Source organism: Dromiciops gliroides, chromosome 2, assembly GCF_019393635.1.
Source record: "Dromiciops gliroides isolate mDroGli1 chromosome 2, mDroGli1.pri, whole genome shotgun sequence".
Classification (NCBI taxonomy): domain Eukaryota; kingdom Metazoa; phylum Chordata; class Mammalia; order Microbiotheria; family Microbiotheriidae; genus Dromiciops; species Dromiciops gliroides.
The window spans coordinates 111,150,161-111,165,316 of record NC_057862.1 but is presented as its reverse complement, the minus strand read 5'-3'; positions in this window follow the sequence as shown (position 1 = coordinate 111,165,316).

The window sequence follows — 15,156 nt, the reverse complement described above, 5'->3', positions numbered from 1 at the left end:
CCTGTCTCTCTCTTTCCCTCCTTCCTTTCCCTTTCTTCCAACCCCCTTTCCCCCTAAATACCAGAATTCACTAAATATAATGAAAATGTGAAAGAAAAAGAGAACTTGCTCTGTGCTCAGAAAACTTTGGTTCACATTCTGGCTCCCACCAATAAACTAGCAACAAAGCTTCAGTTTCTTCATCTGTCAAATGGGAACAATACTTGCCATACATCACAACCAAGTTATTGTGAGAATTAAATGAGAGTGTATAAAAAGTGATTTCTAGTAAACTGTAAAATGCTGCAAAAATGTAAGTTCTTGGTGGTCTTATTTGTTTTATATAACAATCATTTTGCAATTTTTTAAACTAGTGAGTTAACTCTAAACACCGAGCTTATTTTTTATTTTAGAATTCCATGGATATGAAAGACCATAAAAAGGAAAACTAATAAAAATTGCATAATATGTTGTTGTCTTAAAATCCTTAAAAGTATTTTTACTGGTCTATATAAAGTCCTGTTGTGCTTTTTTTTACATATAGATAAAAAGTTTCATTGCATAAACATGTGTATACATATTTAGATAGAATTAATATTGTTACTGTTATATAACATTGTGGTTATGAAGTTTTTATACCCAATTATAGTTACATAATTATGTGCTTATGCAAACTTTTCATCTCATGATCAAAAATCAATCAATAGATATTAAGTACTTGCTATATGCCAAGTAAGGAATGCTAAGGTTATAGCCATTATGATTCACATTTTAGGGGTATGGGGTAGTCCAAGGTATCAAGCCAAGTAAGAATTCTACTGTTGCTTCCCAGCATTTAGCACATAGTAGGACCTTAATATTTATTGATTCATTGAAGCTAGTGTGACCATTAAAAAAGCTCCCAGGGAAGAATTTAGGACCAAAGAAGATATAGAGAGCATTATGAAATATAAAATAGATAAATTTGATTATATAAAATTTAAAGGGGACAGCTAGGTGGCATAGTGGATAAAGCACCAACCCTGGATTCAGGAGGACCTGAGTTCAAATTTTACCTCAGACACTTAACACTTACTAGCTGTGTGACCCTGGGCAAGTCACTTAACCTCCATTGCCCTGCCAAAAAAAAAATTTTAAAGCTTTTGCACAAACAAAACCAATGCAACCAAAATTATAAGGAAAGCAGAAAACTGGGAAAGACTTTTTGCAACAGGTATCTCTGATAAAGGCCTCATTCTCAAATATATAGATGACTGAATCAAATTTATAAAAAGAGAAGTCATTCCCCAATTGATAAATGGTCAAAGGATATATACAGGCAGTTATATATATACAGACAAAGAAATTAAAACTATAGTCATATAAAAAATGCTATAAATCACTGTTGATCAGAGAAATGCAAATTAAAACAACTCTGAGGTGCCACCTCATACCTATCAGAGTGGCAAATATAACTAAAAAGGAAAATGTTGCATGTTGGAGGGGATATGGGAAAACAGGGATGCTAATCCACTGTAGGTAGAGTTATGGACTGATCCAATCATGCTGGAATGCAATTTGCAACTGTGCCCAAAGGGCTATAAAACTGTGCATACCAAGGGCAGCTAGGTGGTGCAGTGGATAGAGCACTGGCCCTGGAGTCAGGAGGACCTGAGTTTAAATCCAGCCCCAGACACTTAACACTTACTAGCTGTGTGACCTTAGGCAAATCGCTTAACCCCAATTGCCTGACACACAAAAAAGAAAGAAAGAAAATAAAAGAAAACTGTGCATACCCTTTGACCCAGCATTGCCACTGCTAGGTTTATATACCAAAGACATCCCAAGAAAGAAAAAAAAGACTTATTTGTCCAAAAACATTTATAGCAGCTCTTTTTGTGATGGCTAAGAATTGGAAATCAAAAGAATGCCCATCAAGTGGGAAATGGCCAAACAAGCTATGGTATATTATTGTGATGGATTATTATTGTGCTATAAGAAATAATGAGCAGGATGATTTCATAAAAACCTGGAAAGCCATATTGTGTAATTTAAAATTCTAAATATGGGTTCTAAAATGTTCCCCCAGTTTTGGGGGAAACTGACTAAAATCACTGATAAAACGAGTTTAGATTTTTAAGGGTTTATTGAAATATAGAAAGAGAAAGATTAAAAACAGAATTCTTACAACCTCACAATCCTATCTTTCCTCAGCTCCTCTCTGTCTTTCCCCACCATCACCACCAAGTCAGGAACCAAAAAAAGACCACACCCTTCTCGCAGGCTCCCCTTTCCTCCTTCCTGTCCCCTCCCAGAATGGGGAGGTTCTTCAAGCTGGTTGGTTGATTGGGCCAGAAGTTCAAAGTTTTTTTAGATTCTGAGAACCATGCTTTCTTAAGTACTCTCAAGTACCAGCCAGATGTGCTTAGAATCTAGTCAACTACTAATCAAGTCAAATCAGCCAGTAATCCACTCAGGTGGGCTCCTGAGTATCTGCCAAATCTCATCTATCATATTCCATTATGTTGACAATATGAACTGATGTATAGTAAAGTGAGCAAAACCTGGAGAACATTCTGCACAGTGACAGCAATACTGTTTGATGAAGAAGTGTGAATGACTTTATTCTCAGCAATATAATGATCCAAGACAATCTCAAAGGACTAATAATTAAGCAAGCTATCCATCTCCAAAGAAAGAACTGATATTGATTGAACACAGACTGAAGCATGTTATTTTTCATTTTCTTTCTTTTTTTTATTCAAGTTTTCTTATACAAAATTGCTAATGTGGTAGTGTTTTACATAATTTCAGGTGTATAACCTATATCTGATTGCTTACCACCTCAGGGAGGGAGAAGAGAAGGAAGAGAAGGAGGGATAGAATTTGGAACTCATAACTTTAAATAAAAATATCAAGAAAAAAAAGGAAGAAATGCCACCCAGGCTATTTCCAAGCATTTGATATTTATTTGTTCATTTGTTTGTTTATTTATTTCACTACGTGCAAGGAACTGTGCTAGGTGTCAAGGAGACATACTAGCATTGTAGATTTAGAGCTAGAAGGAACCTGAGAGGTCATCAAATCCAACCTTCTCATTTTGCAGAGGAGAACTGAAGCCTAAAGAAGTTAAGTTATTTGACTAAGGTCACATAGCCATTAAATGATCCAGGTCTGGGGGCAGCTAGATGGCACAGTGGATAAAGCACTGGCCCTGGATTCAGGAGTACCCAAGTTCAAATCCAGCCTCAGACACTTAACACTTACTAGCTGTGTGACCCTGGGCAAGTCACTTAATCCCAATTGCCTCACCAAACACATTAAAAAAAATTTTTTTAAAAAATGATCCAGGTCTTTTGGATTCCAAGCTCAAGGTCCTATCCACTACACCACACTGCCCCTCATCTTAGAGTTTAAGCTTAAAAGTTTTGCATTTGAGAACAGGGGAAATAATCTGAAAAGGTGGGAAAGGAGCTAGTGGTATTGTGTGTCATTATCATTTGTTGGCAGTATCAGACACTGGCTTAAATACCAACCCGTATTCTTTCAGACACAATAGGAAAATAATCTAAGAATCGAAGTACAGGATAGTCTGCCAACAGTATCTCTGCTTCTCCTCTAATCAGAGAACTTGTAGACTGGCTCTACCCTCTCCCCACCTCTCCAAGCTAGTGACTGCTCATCCTCTCAAAGGCCCTTGATCTTAAAATGACTCTGCACCTGGTCTAACAAAGAGTACTGTTTAAACAAACAACCTTCCCTCTTGCACTGAGCCTGAAAATGTTAGCTATGCCACATTATCTAAAAGAGTGAGGAAAAAAAGGTAATCTGCAGTCAGGAAGACATGGGTTCAAACCTCACCTCCTATACTATATGATCATGACCTTAAACTGTCTGAGCCTGTTTCTTCTTCTGTAAAAGTGGGATAATAACTGTAATGCTTACAGGTTTGTTTGGGGGGCTCAAATAAGGTAACATATATAAATGTCAATTATTAATATCAAAGGATAAATCTGAGGTTTAAAACCCAAGTCCCTACTAAGGGTTTTTGGCAAATCACTTGGGTTCCTTTCATCCTTGTTTATTCATCCAGAAAATAAATATGTAAAAACAAAATAAAGAACTAGTTTTAACATAATGTATGGAGAAAAGAGAAGACAAGAGATGGAAGGTGTTCATCCTGGCTGGGCACTTACTCTCTGTGTGATCTTAAGCAAATTAACTTCTCTCTGCTAGTTTCCTCATCTGTAAATGAGGGGATTGTACTCAGTGATCTCTAAGGTCCCATATAATTCTGAGATCTTATGATGTTCTGTCTTGTACACCGAAGGTTGGGAGACCTAGCAGAGAATGTTGTATTACAAACATTAGAAGGTCTAGTATTGTTGTTGTTGTTGTTGTTGTTGTTGTTTTTGCAGGGCAATGAGGGTTAAGTGACTTGCCCAGGGTCACACAGCTAGTTAAGTGTCAAATGTCTGAGGCTGGATTTGAACTCAGGTCCTCCTGAATCCAAGGCCAGTGCTTTATCCACTGCGCCACCTAGCTGCCCCCAGAAGGTCTAGTATTAAGGGGAGAGAAAAAGAGGTTTATTTTTCTGAAAAAGACTATGCTGAAATGGTGTTTTCTGTCTTCAGAAATCTTGTTGAAGCTCTGCCGTCTGATCTGTCATATCCTAGGTTCTAAACTCGGTATTGTACATGGCACAAGGCTCTGCACCTAATAGGAAGATTTTTTTAAAGTTTGTTGAATGAATCCATTCTCAGTTATTAATTTGTATTACTTGCTTTCACACACTTAAAAAGCCTGATATAACCAAAGAAAAGAACTAGAAACAAAAACTATGCACTTTCAATATTTCAAAAGATTGCTGATTTAATTGGGCACATACTTTGGAAATAGATCCAACTCTCTTGATGCCTAAGCAGACAATTTCACAAGTTGATTGAAACAATTCACCATCTGATAGGCAGTACATATATTTTAAAAGTCATTTTCCAAATAACTTTAAGAATGCTCTTTTGAGATTTTGTAATAAACACTGTGTACACATAAAAGAATAGTATTTCCCAAGTTGTATTCATTCATGATATAATGAATCCCTATCCTGTCCCTGCAAATGCAAGGAAACAAATGTGTTCAAAGTGGTGCCCAGTGACCTTCCTGTGAAATACCCCAGTAAAAGAATAAACCTGTATTTAAAGTCTCCAGTCATCCAAAGTAACAGCTGTGCTAGAGGAATCCATTTTCCAAAGGACGGGATAACATCACCCCAGGACATAGCACTGACTTCACAACTGTGAAAAAAACAGACATCCCCAAGCATCAAAGTCCTTTATTTTGTTGCTTAAGCACAAATACTACTAATAATTTGGTGGTTGTGTTTTTTAAGTAGGGAGGTGGGAACAGTAAGAGAGTGATCAGTTTAGACTGTAACTATGTCTGCAAAGCAGATTCCTAAGAAATGTTTGCTAGTTGAATAATGCCATCATTAGTCAGCCAGATGCATACCAGGGGAATAATGCATCTTTGTGTCAATAGGCAGTATTTAAAGTGATCTTGAGCAAAACATGAATTTCACCATTAGCCCTGGGCTCTAGGAATAAAACCCTACATTGCTATGTGGCACAAGAGGGAAAAGCCTATAAAATACCTTCCAGAATAAAAGAAGGCTCTTTAAGTCTTGGTAGATGAAGCTGGCAAAAAACAAAACCACAAAGATTGAAGGAACCTCAAGTCCTAAAGAAATTTCCAAGATCACAAGGGAACTTTTTTTTAAATTATAGCTTTAATAAACTGACCAATTAATTTTGGGAGAGGACATTTAAAAAAATAATAATTGAGCAACCACCTGAATAACTATGGTATAAAGATAAGTTATTTTGGATGAGAGTTCCATTTTCAGAGTTTAAATTTTCATTTAAGCATTTTGAACTCCACAAAGGAAAGAATATAACTCCCTTTTATGAAGCAAACAAACCTGCAAAGTCAATAGTGCAATCTTCAATCAGTGCTTTATTGATTGAAGGGAAAAAGTACCAAATTTTTACAATTCCATAATTATAACTAATAATAATTAATACCTCTTTGGCCATTGAAGTCAGACAACTGGAAGAAGTTTGAAACTTGGTCATAGTAATGCTGAAACAACAAAAGGTACTTTGAGCTCACCTAATCCATGCAACAGCCTTGGGGGTGAATAGGCTTTGTAAATGACAGCCAACTTTCCTAAAGTAAAAGTCATTACATTTTTCTGACCAGACTGTGAGTTGTATTTACTTCCTAAATAGAAACACAAAATTCAGTACAAAGTGAAAAAAGGAAGCCCTTTTAATTTTAGGGGGATTGTACTAAACCATAAGCAAATATATGTATGTGTGTGTATATGACAAATAAAATATTTTTGTACAAAGTAAAACATGGTGTCAAAATAAGTTGGACCAAAATTTTACTCACTATTACTGGTTTGCAGACCCTGTGTAACTAGATACACACATGTCAATATTAGTGCTCTTTCCCCTCACAGACACACTTTTTCTATATCAATCACTCAAAAGAGACTAGGTCCTGCCTTGATGAAAAGAGATGATCAGAAAAATGGTATCCAGATTTGAAATCCACCATAGGGAGCAAAGAGAGAAGCATAGACAGGGTATGGGGGAGGGAGTATTGCTCCAACGGCCAGGAATCTCGCCCAGGTTCAGCAGTTTGACCTGGAAATGAGAAGTGCAGCCTGAGTCCTTTTTTCTCTTTGGAAATGAGAACTTCTGGCCAGAAAAATTCCAGAGCACATGGAACTTGGCCAGACCACCTGCTCCCCTGACAATGGCCACTGGACCACCAACTCAGTTGCCTCAAGGTCAACATAACCTCTCTTCTTCCCCACAGAAGCCTGGGCATTGACCAAGGGAAGAGAGTTCATTTCCCAGTTCTATAGTGAGAATTGGCAACAGAAGGTTACTTGGGGGATGAGGGGGGGGGCAGCTAGGTGGCTCAGTGGATAAAGCACTGACCCTGGATTCAGGAGGACCTGAGTTCAAATCCAACCTCAGACACTTGCCACTTTTGAGCTGTGTGACCCTGGGCAAGTCACTTAACCCTCATTGCCCCACCCCACCCCCCAAAAAAAAAGTTACTTGGGAGGAAGAAGAGAAGGCTGAAGACTTAAAACAGAAATCAGACTAATCTTAAATGTTAGCCCTTAGAGAAATAAAGAAAAAGTTCAAATCCTCCTTTAGCTGCCATCTGAGCTGCCATTTACTTAGTAACTATAGAATCACCAAGAAAAACCCTTGGCTCAGATCTGTTCTTCAGTAGGCTTGTGGCTTGGTGAATAAGTGAATAAAATAGAAGATAGGCTGGATAAGGATATTCTAGGAATTCAGATTTCCAGAGTCAAACTCATAATCTCTCAGCATCTCCATCTGCTGGACCACTTGATAACTGGAAAGACTCCATAACAAGGAAAGCCCCAAAGCCTTCCTAAAGAATTGCTGAGGTAAGATTTTATTCTGTGAAGGTTATTGAATGAATTAGAAAATTCTCTACCTCCCTGGTCTGGATGTTTAAGAAGTCATCTATGAACTCCCAAATAAACTGACATTTGAGTTTTCAAGCTGGATAGATGGAGGATGTTCTAAAACCCCATTCACAATTTTTACCTTAAATCACTTGTATATACGATCAGTTTTATAAAAGAAACCACAAATGACTTGTGAGAGTTTCATTCAAAGTAGCTTTTAAAAAATTTGAGGGGCAGCTAGGTGGTGCAGTGGACACTTACTAGCTGTGTGACCCCGGGCAAGTCACTTAACCCCCACTGCCCTGCAAAAAATAAAATAAAATAAATAAAATAAATAAAATAAATTTGAGAGGGGCAGCTAGGTGGCACAGTGGATAAAGCACTGGCCTTGGATTCAGGAGTACCTGAATTCAAATCCGGTCTCAGACATACTTGACACTTACTGGCTGTGTGACCCTTGGCAAGTCACTTAACCCCCATTACCCCGCAAAAAAAAAAAAAAAAATTTGAATAGAGTGATGTTTCCCCCTATCTTTAAATCCAATATTGTAAAAACATGTTCATCTTTGTCACTTTTTGTGAGAAAGATATGACTCGGAAAACAGACATTCATTTCTAAAAAGACTAAAAAAGAAAATGATGTAAAAAAACGTCAATCTAGGGGGCAGCTAGGTGGCGCAGTGGATACAGCACTGGCCCTGGATTCAGGAGGACCTGAGTTCAAATCCGACCTCAGACACTTGAATTTGAGGGGCAGCTAGGTAGTGCAGTGGACACTTACTAGCTGTGTGACCCTGGGAAAGTCACTTAACCCCAATTGCCTCACCAAAAAAAAAAAGAAAGAAAAAAGATAATCCTCTTTTCTCTCTAAGGCATCCATACTAAGTCCAGTATCAATATGGTGCCCCAACCAAAAAAAAAAAAAGTCAATCTGAGGAAAGATTTGTTGTTATTCAGTCATGTCTGACTCTTTGTGACCCCATTTGGGGTTTTCTTGGCAAAGATACTGTAGTGGTTTGCAATTTCCTTCTGCAGCCCATTTTACAAATGAGGAGCTGAGAGAAACAAGGTTAAGTGACTTGCCCTGGGTCATACACCCAGTAAGTGTCTGAGGCTTGATTTGAACTCGGGAAGATGAGTCTTCCTGACTTCAGGTCCAGCACTCTATCCAATCCGCCACCTAACTGCCTGGAGAAAAGATTAGCTGTGTGTAAGATTTGAAGAAGGCGAGCCTGTCACTTCTGGAAGACGAAACTCTCTTTTCATTTTTTTTTTTAATTTAAAAAAATTTTTTTTTGGTGAGGCAACTGGGGTTAAGTGACTTGCCCGGGGTCACACAGCTAGTAAGTGTCAAGTGTCTGAGGCCGAATTTGAACACAGGTCCTCCTGACTCCAGGGCTGGTGCTCTATCCACTGCGCTGCCTAGCTGCCCCCTCTATTCATTTTAGGAATAAAGTACTATATAAAGGAACTGAATGGACAAATGAATTTTAAAAGTTTAAGAAGGGAGGGCAGCTAGGTGGCTGATGAGGCTGGGAACAGAGGACAATTCTGAAAGTGTCAACCTGTTTTAATTTAATGAAAAAGGCAAAGGCAACAGAGAAACAAAGGCTTTGAAAAGGGGACCATCTGAAAAATCATCAAATGGTGGGTGATTTTCCAAACAGTATCTTAAGGAAAAGAAGAATAGAGAAAAGGATATGAGGTGAACAATGCTTGAAGAGAAATTTGAGCTATGGTAATGAATAAAGAGGAAAAGGAAGATTTGAGAGATCACTTGAAGGACACATTAACAAAAGTGGCAACACCCATGCTGAGGTTACAGAAGATAAGAGTTCACAATCTCAGGTTGTGAGTTTGAGGGGAGCTGTTAATACAATTAGAGGCAAGGAAAGAGAAGGAATTCACATCTCTGAACTTGAGTTGACTGCTAAAGTTTAAAATCTGTCAAAAAGAAAGTCTGTGATGCAGAAATATGTTTAATATGATTGTACATATATCAGATTGCTATATCAGATTGCTTTCTGTCTTGGGGAGGGTGGAAGGAAGGGAGGGGGGGAGAAAAATTTGGAACTAAAAATCCTATGAAAACAAATGTTGAAAACTATCTTTACATGTAGCTGGAAAATAATAAAATACATTTATGATTTTTTAAAAAGTCTGTCCCATATAGTAGTAAAGCTGTGTCATAGCTAAACTTGATAATAATTGTATATATCCCACCCCTCAGCACCTAGCACAAGATTTTGAACACAATAAGAACTTGAGAAATGTTTGTTAGAGGAATGAATGATTTCAGATCTCCTGTCTTCATCAATCCCTCCATCTGTCTCCCCCCAAAATCCATTATCATTGTGCTTACCCTGGGGTATTGACAGGGAATTAAAAGGGAATTGGAGATTATACACTCTTTACATGCACTTATTATTATTATTTTTTTTGGTGAGGCAATTGGGATTAAATGACTTGCCCAGGGTCACACAGCTAGTAAGTGTTAAGTGTCTGAGGCCAAATTTGAACTCAGATCCTCCTGAATCCAGGGCCAGTGCTCTATCCACTGTGCCACCTAGCTGCCCCTACATGCACTTATTAATCGGAATCCCTTAAAGTTCAAAAATTACCCTAGAAGTTCTTGTCCCCTGTCAAATCTCAAACCACTTAGCAATGGTCCTTTTCAATTTTCTTCAGACATATAAGGTCATAGTGTGAGATCTTAAGGTTCTCCTCTGCCTCTGCTTATTTCAACAAGGATTGTTTGAAAGACTGGGATGTTTAGCCTGAAAGACTAAGGGAGATGTGATTGCAATATTAAAATACTTAATAGGCTGTGAGATAGAAGGATCAGGTATATTCTGTTTGGTGCTTACAGATGAAACTAGGAACACCCGGTCGAACTCATAGAGTGGAAGATTTGGCTAGGCATATGGAAAAATTCCCTAGCAATTAAAGCTTAATTGAATTGAATTAATTAAATTTGAAATGGAATGGGCTATCCTTGAAGGTGTTAAGTGCACTGCAATTCTTCAAGCCAAGGCTAGAAGACCACTTTTACTTAGTACTATAGACGAAATGCTTAGGATGATGTGTTAGACTCAAAGACCTCTGAAATCTATGCTTATGAGTTAATTAACATTTGTTAACTAACTTCTGCTTCCCAGCCCCATCTTGGGCATTATGTGAAATGCAAAATTTAGATAACTGTCTTTGCCCTCAGGGAGCTTACAGTCCAGTTGGGGGCCAGCCCCCATAAGGAGTCAGTCCTTCAAAAACAAAAATCTGAGATTTCATCAATGTACCTACTTCTTTCCATAGATTCAGGTCACAGCTCTTCCTCAATAGAGACACACTGACATAATGTAAAGAGTCTTGGGTTTGTAATCAAAACACCAGGGCTGGGGGCCAGCTAGGTGGTGCAGTGGATAGAGCACTGGCCCTGGAGTCAGGAGTACCTGAGTTCAAATCCAGCCTCAGACACTTAACACTTACTAGCTGTTTGACCCTGGGCAAGTCACTTAACCCCAATTGCCTCATTAAAAAAAAAAAAAAAAAGACCTCGGCTGGAATCCCAACCCTGTTACTTACCACTTGAGGGTCCTTAGATAAGTAATTTAAATTCTCTGGACTTTAATAGCTTCATAAGCTCCAAGCTCCCTCTCCAAGGCTATGACTGATAAATGTTTGTTGATTGATGGATCTTATCTATAAGCAGTAAAATGAAGGACTTGGACTCAGATCATCTTCCATTTCTTAACATCATATAGGAACCTGAAATGTGTTCCATCAGCAAAGCCTTCAAGAACCAAGGGTTCCCCTTACCCCAAGTGGAGGGATCTGAGTAGAACTTTAGTGGAGGCATGAGACATAAGAAAATAACTACAACGAATAAGCGTATAAAAGAAGTGCAGACAAAGAGCTGTGTGAGACCCAAGAGAGGGTTAAGGTCATTACCAACAGGGAGGAGGATCAGGGAAAACTTCCTGGAGGAGGAGACCTTTGAACTGAACTTTTACAAATAGGTAGGAATTTAAGGGGGGGGGGTGCGTCTGCGAAGTTCTACAAGTAAGAAGGATAAACTTCATTTCTATAGTCTTTTCTTTAATACAACAAGACAATGGTAAGCTTCGTCATTGAGAACCTACTGAGCTTTAACTCCTAAACTATGGCTGACTTACCTTTCTGAAGATCTCTGGGTAATTAGCTGCACTGTGGGGATTTCAAGCACACATGCCATCAGTCTTCCTTTCTGGGCCTCTAAGGAAAGCTTTTTGAGGGGCCCCCCCAGTCTACAACCCCGAAGAAACATGCTGACCAGGCAGTCACTGGGTATTGTGGCAGCAGGGGTGACAGGGTGTCATCCAGGGCCAGGCCAATGCTGAGAGGGGCCTTATTATTTGATTCCCACTTTAACCACCAACTAGAGAATACAAAAAGTAAAAGAACATCTCTGGGGAATTAAAGGCTAATGTTCTAAAGCCACTCTGAAGTCTGCAAGTGTACCTTCAGATCCCCTCCCCCACATAGCCTAAAGGAGGGCAACAATTTGAAATTGGTTTGTTAAAGCAAATCAGTTTGTTAAAACCTTGGCAGCTTACTTACACACACACACACACACACACACACACACACACACACACACACACACCAGCAGCAACAGCCTGAAAGACCATTCAGATAACTCTGGACTTTCCTGACAAGTTCCCCTTTAGGGGTCATTCTTTGCATTTTCTCTGCCCTAAATTTACCCCTTCCCTTCAAGTCACAGTCATGCAGACTGAGCCTTTCTTTTTTAGTTTGGTTTCCAACCCATTCTTTTGTACATTTCTGGAATTTAAGCCACCTCAGTTACAGGCTACTTATCTGTAACACCATTGCTTTGAGGGATTAAAGCAGGTTTCTTGTAATACACTTAGATCAAGAGTTATCTGAGTTGAGAAGAATATCCTGTTTGAGTTGGTGATGGGGAATCTTTTTATTTTTTTTTATCTTGAGTTGTTTTGATTTCCCTGAGAGCAGTAATCTTCAGCAAGTGATATTTTTAAAAAGCCCCAAACACACCACAAAACATTCCATGTGATTTTAACTCCTGAATGAGGTTGGGCTGGCTACCTGAGTGATTCTCTCTCTTCTCTTCTTTGGCAGAAAGGATTAGAAACCTCCACAGAACTTGCTCTCCATTAAAGTGGAGTGCTGTTCATTCATTGGCAAGAGGTGAATTGTTTTCAGATTACATAGGAGAGTGTGTGTGTGTTTCTTTCCCACATCAAAGACTTGGATGGAAGCTGTTCTGGGTATTGCCAGGGATGCAAGAATTGGTGCTAAAGTGATTAGCAAAATTGCTTTCCTGCAAAAGAAGCACAAAACATTACCTAGGGATTAGAGGAGGAGGAGGGCAAGATTAAAGGTGATGTTGAATTTTGGGTGAATATCTTATCCATCTTTTGCAAATCATGCTTCAAGGATTCTGTTTGTTAGGCCCCTCCTGAAGGAAAACCGAACAAATCAAAGTTTAAAACCCACTTTCCCCAGTTTTTGTACTCAGGGGTGCTGACCAGGAAAAAATAAACTGGGAAAATAACTAGCATGGACTGTGCTGTCACCCTTAACAAACAAATACATTTTAAACGTATTTTGTTGCACATGCACTCAAAAGGTTACTGTTCATTTTCACAGTCCTTACTTTGTCTAACACTGGGGTTCAAAGGCGGTGAGTTTTCAAAGGTTTCTGCTGAAGCAGTTTTCAATTTTGCAGTGAATAATATAGTACTCCTCTTTTCAATTTCTCTTCTACTGCCAAATTGCCTAGCATGTAAGGGGCACCATGATGCATACTTTGAACAGTGAAGAAAACTTATTGGAGTAAAATTATCTGCTTTCTCCCAATCCAGAATTGAGGTATGTATTTCCACTATGTTTTTCCTCTAAGACACCCAGTCATGGCTCTGCTAACTCATTCTACCACCTTCATAAACAGAACTCAAAGCCCATCTTCTCCGGGAAGCCTTCTTGATTAAGCCAACTTGATTAAGTCCTCTCTTCATTTCCCATAATTGAGGTGGGCAACCCAGGACCCAGTTATGTACAGAAAATAGCCAACTAAAAAGTATTCTGTCCTTCTTCACATATGCTATCTCCACCACCCCCCCACCAGAAGCCCCAAAAAGTGACGGATGATTTCTTTTTTAGAGACTGCACACAGTAGGAAGTAATAAATGCTTGTTGAATTGAATTCCTTTTGTTTCTCTTTCGGTAAAGTGTTAAGCTTAGTGGTATCCAGTGAACATGGGGAGGCTATAAGTTGGGAGATAGCTTTAAAATTCTTTCCTAAAAAGCACTGTACAAGTGTTAAGATTTCATCTCCATCAATATCATTGTTTCTTTATTACTGCCTGTTGATTATTGACAGAAACTGTAGCCTTGTTACATTTGACACTGTCTCATGTAGGTTTCTTTCCTAATGTCCAGAACAAGCTTTTGCACATAAACAATTAAAAAAAAAAAGGTTCCTTAAGTGCTGAAAAAAATTAAAGCTACCAATAATACCTTGAAGTTCAGTGAGCCAAACTACCCATATCTCCCTCTTCCCTGCTGGACTGATTTTTTGTAGTAATTCTGCATCTTTTTATTATGCTGACTGGCTATTGTAATAAGGCCTCATCTTTTTGTATGTTCCATTTGGTGCGTAGCTTGCTGTGAACACTCAATTAGAAAGCTACTTTCTTAATATGCTGCCCTGTGCATGAGTGCATGCTCTTGTGTGTGTGTGTGTGTGTGTGTGTATTTGGCAATGTTCTTTCTTAGAGGGTATCTATTTGATTTCCTATCTTTCCGGTAGCTATTTAAAACAATCATTTTTTATTTGCCTTTCCCCTCAGGGTCTCATTAGGTCACTGGACATAAGATAGCTGTGAAATCTGACATCGTTCCAATTTAAATGCTTTAGTCCAGCAAGTGCAAGATTTCGGTTTCTTCGCTGTGATGATTGCCATGGCCAGCCAGTTGCTGAAATTCTCCAACCCTCCAGGCTTCAAAGCTGGCCATCCTTGATCTCACTAAAGAATGTTTTTGAATTCTATGTCCATCTAGTGGTGGCCTGCAAAGATCTACTTTGCTTTTTCTTTCTTTCTTTCTTTCACACTTGATCAGTGAGATTCTGTTTGTGATGGGGGTTGTGCCCCCCTTGGTCTTTAATTCTTTCACAGGTGGTTTCAAAGTGTCTGTCCTCAGCTACTGCTTTCTATAAACAAGCAACATTCACAAACCGCAGTTACTGATGGCCTCCCTAACAGGACAATTCTTGCTTTACTTTGAAAACAGACTGGTTTGTGGGACAGTAAAGTACAATTCTTTTCTTATAGATGAGATTAGAGCCTGGGGGTAGTGTGGGGGGGGGATGGCTAGAAGGAAAGGAGAAGAGGTTTTCCATAGGGGAATCTTTGTGTTATAAATCATTTTAGCAAGTGTAAGGACTTCTGTATTTCTACAGTTGGCTTCTACTTTTCTCTGAGGCTGATTCAAGGGAGAAGGGTGTTATAACAATTGTTATCCTCAGTCATAAATATACAAATCTCCAGCACTGCAAGTTTAATATTGGTAGTTGAAACCCAGGTGGCATATATTGTGGGGATCTCCTTGTCTAGCTCAGCAAAGAATTCTGATATGCTGCCCAGACTAAGATATAT